This window comes from Triticum aestivum, chromosome 5D (genome assembly GCF_018294505.1).
Source record: "Triticum aestivum cultivar Chinese Spring chromosome 5D, IWGSC CS RefSeq v2.1, whole genome shotgun sequence".
Lineage (NCBI taxonomy): Eukaryota > Viridiplantae > Streptophyta > Magnoliopsida > Poales > Poaceae > Triticum > Triticum aestivum.
In genome coordinates, this window is record NC_057808.1 from 222433726 (window position 1) to 222438045 (window position 4320).

Here is a 4320-nt window from a genome sequence, read left to right on the forward strand (position 1 = left end):
ACAAAAGAGCATAGTTATGGTGATCATCCATGTCATAATTAATATATAGGCATTATGTCCGTGACAAGTAGATTGTAATCCAACCGCATCTACTACTATTATTCCACCCCAAGACTGCTATCCGGCATGCATCTCAAGCTATTAGGCTCATGACAAATAGAGTAACGCATTAAGCAAGATGACATAGTGTAGATAGAATAAGATCAAGCAATATGTTCAAACCTTGTTGTTTTATCCTTAGTAGCAACAATACAATACGTGCCTTGCAACCCCTCCCTTCACACAGTAAGTACACCACAAGATTGAACCTACAACTATGAAGAACTCCCTCTGAAGATCTAATCAATAACTTGGCCAAAGAAAACTCGTAGATTGAAAATCATACATAGCTATAAAATTACACATAAGAGAAACTTCAAAAAGATTCAAATACTTCCAATGAATAATTTGATCATAAACCCGCAATTCATCAAATCCCAACAAACACGCCGTAAAAGTTTATGTCGGATTGATCTCAGATGAGATCATTGTATTGAAGATCAAGATCAAGAGAGAGAGAGAGAGAGAGAGAGAGAGAGAGAGATCTAGCTACTGCTGTGGACCTCTAGGTCCTGTGGGAACTATTCACACATTAGTACAAACGCTTGCAGCGGCGGAAGAATTGTTTCGGGTCTCGCTCTGGGGGTTTCTAAATATTAGGGAATTTATAGGCCATGAATTAAGGCAACCGGAGCCACGAGTGGGCCACAAGGCACCTGGGCGTGACCCCCTACCTTGTGGCTCCCTCGTGCATCTTCTGGTCTCCTTTCGAAGCTTTCAGGGTCTCTTTATGCCAAAAAATCATCAAAAAGTTTCATCGTGTTTGGACTTTGTTTGGAATGGATTCCTAGAAAACCAAAAACATGCAGAAAATAGGAACTGGCACTTGGCACTGAGTTAATAGGTTAGTCCATAAAAACAATATAAAATGTCATATGAAGTATACAAAAGTGATAATACAATGGCGGCTGCTAGGGATCAACCGAAGAAATCATCCGCCTAGCCAGCCGTCGATTTGTACCAGCAGAATTTGATTAGAGCCGCACAATCCCATGAACCACGGTAGGATCACAGCATCGATCACTCCATCCTAACATGTTCAATTACAACCACTAGGAATGCTTGCTAGCTTGCACTAGCCATGCAGCAGTCACGTCGCTGGTCAGCTCACACTAAAACGCCTACAAGCTCGCCACACAATGGCCACGGCTGTAGCGCTGGCGAGCTCGGGGTTGCAGCACCGGGTTGCAGTAATGACGCTGCGACCATGAAGCACCCGTCATGCTCTGGTGGCCCAGTGATGCTCCATCATAACACCGGTGCCGCTCCGGGATGCTCCATTACATCACCGATGATGCTCCAGCAGCCCGACGATGCTCCATCGTAACACCGGCAGCGCTCCGTGACGCTCCATTGCAGCATCGATGATGCTCCGGCGGCCCGAAGATGCTCCATAGCAACACCGACAGCGCTCCGGGATGCTCCATTGCAGCATCGATGATGCTCTGGCGGCCTGGCAATGCTCCATCGTAACACCGGCAGTGCTCCGTGATGCTCCATTGCCGCACCGATGATGCTCCGGCGGCCCGAGGATGCTCCATAGCAACACCGGTGATGCATTGAAGCTCCGCCGCAGCGCGCGCAGCACCATGCGTGTTGCGTTGCCAACTTTTGCCGTCGGCGAGATACATGGGTCGCAGCACCTCCCATGGCAGCAGCGTCCGGGCGGTGCTTCATTGCAACCCTCGCTAAAGCTTCAACAACCCCAAGCGCTTCACTGCAGCCCCGGTGGCGCGTGGTTTCCACTCCAGCATCTGGTGAATGTTGACAAGAATTTTCTTTAGATAACAACATCAGTGGCTATAATTTGAATATCCGAAATGTGTAGATGTGAAGGGTGTGTTCAACTCATTCTAGATCTTTTATTTAAAAGTACTCAGTCTGAAACTAGAGTGGAAACTATTTTGCTTTCATAGAGAAGTAATAACTCTAGAGTAAGAAATCAAGGTTGCAAGAACAGAACTCCTACCTGAAATGATCACTCCTTTTGTTCAGCCAAAACTTCTTAGTCTGAATTCCAAAATTGGCTGCACTTTTGACATGATATCATAGAAAACACAACAGGCATGTAAACCCAAGAAATATTTCGAGGCACTGATGATGCAAGCATAAGTATAGCCCACTAACCTCAGAATTCAAGGAACCAAGACTGATGTCAGAAGCAATGGCACGGCGCTGCCATGTATCCGTGGAAGTCTGCAGCTCTTGCATCTCTAGCCTGACCTGCTCCAGCATGTCCTACAACTTAGTCCATTGCTCCGATTCTGCTCTCACTTGCTTCATTATTTCCCTCACAAACTCCTTGCGGCTGCAGCAGCTTCCAGAGCGCACGAACTTGCAGTCTTCAGCCACAATCTGCAAGGAGAAAGATTTTAGCAGGACATAATTTAATTTTAACTCAGATTTTCTTTCAGTGCGCGTACTCAAAGCATGCTTGTAATGTAACATCTTTGGGTCATAAAAAGGAAGAATCTACTGTCGTGCTCCATAGCAGCACCTCGACGGACGGCGGTGAAGATCCACTGCAGCGCCTGTTGCCGGATATGCTCTCTGGACCACCTCCTTCCTCTCTCACTCTCTCTCTCTCTCTCTCTCACTCACTCTCTGAACACACACACACAGACGAACAAGGACGGGGAAGAGATTTTGTGCAGTGCAAGTTCTGCTGCTTTTCTATTTCTTTTATCCTTTTATTCAGTGATCTAAAGACTTGCCACAATGCTAGCAACAACCCCATCATGCCCGAGCCATCCCATGGGCGAAGTCGTGCAGCTGGCCTACTACCTATTCGCCCAGAACACACCACAATCGTGCCCTCGTGTGCTAACAAAAAATTGAACTAAAAGTCTGAATGTTTCTGAAACTACTGAAACTTCTGAAGAAAACTAACACCTACAGAATGGCTGCCATGGAGTGTTATTGTGCACAACTGAAATACCCAATAGCGCGACCACCGAGCGGCGGTGCTCCATCGCAGCACCGGTTGCCCCGTCGAAGCTCCACCGCAGCATCCCATGTCGTCGGCGAAGCTTCACTGCAACGTAGAGCGACAACAACGGGGGCTGCGATAAAGCACGCGGCGGCAATGATGGATACTGCGACGGAGCATGGCGGCGGAGGGAGATGCTGCAACGCAGCAAGCAGTGGCGACGATAGACCTTACAACAGCAAACGAGCCGCTATGCACGCACGCCAGTGGCTAGGAGTGGAGATCGGCGCATTGTCTTGCAGTATCATCGCGGCTTACTGTCGCCACAATTGTTAATCGGCCTTGCAGTCCCATAGCGGAGGGTCGATAGAAAGTAGCAAAGGGGAATCGAAGGAAGAAGACGGCAGAGAGGGCGGTGGGTGGGTCCCATGTTAGATGCGTCACGCGAGAGACGCGCCATGGAGAAAACGAGCACCGCATGATCCAGCTGGATCGGACGACTCACGGGGCGGTTGATGCCAGGGAGAAATCAGCCGGTTTAAAACAAGTCTTTTCCTAATACAATAGCATGAAACAATAAAAAATTATAGATATGTTTCCCTCAAAAAAATTATAGATATATTGGAGACGTATCAAACTCTGCTCAAACCTATGCATATACACGATAGGAGTGTGATACGTCTCCAACGTATCTATAATTTATGAAGTATTCATGCTATTATATTATCCTTCTAGGATGTTTTATATGCATTTATATGCTATTTTATATGAATTTTTGGACTAACCTATTAACCTAGAGCCCAGTGCCAGTTTCTGTTTTTTTCCTTGTTTTTGAGAATCGCAGAAAAGGAAAACCAAACGGAGTCCAATTGACCTGAAACTTGATGGAGCTTATTTTTGGACCAGAAGAAGGCCATGGAGTAAAAGAGTTGGGCCAGAAGAGTCCCGGGCTGCCCACGAGGGTGGGAGGCGCACCCCCTACCTCGTGGACAGCCCGAAGATCCCCCTGACTTGTTCCCGACGCCAAAAGCACTTATATATACAGAAACCCCAAGAACATAACCTAGATCGGGAGTTCCGCCGCCACAAGCCTCTGTAGCCACTGAAAACCAATGTAGACCCATTCCGGCACCCTGCCGGAGGGGGGAATCCCTCACCGGTGGCCATCTTCATCATCCCGGCGCTCTCCATGACGAGGAGGGAGTAGTTCACCCTCGAGGCTGAGGGTATGTACCAATAGCTATGTGTTTGATCTCTCTCTCTCTCTCTCGTGTTCTTGAGGTGGTACGATC

At 47.7% G+C, this 4320-nt stretch overlaps 1 long non-coding RNA gene across 2 annotated transcripts; it reads right to left on the minus strand.

Annotated features, from left to right (window-relative positions):
• Window positions 1-932: 932 nt before the first annotated feature.
• On the minus strand, window positions 933-3444 carry LOC123120244 (uncharacterized). Of its 2 annotated transcripts, XR_006459356.1 has the most exons (4): window positions 2597-3444; window positions 2227-2454; window positions 2069-2131; window positions 933-1853 (listed from the first exon to the last, which is right to left on the minus strand). It is a non-coding gene; the product is annotated as an uncharacterized lncRNA (long non-coding RNA). The 2 variants fall into 2 exon arrangements; XR_006459354.1 differs by having other exon boundaries at window positions 2069-2454.
• Between the last annotated feature and the right edge of the window lie 876 nt (window positions 3445-4320).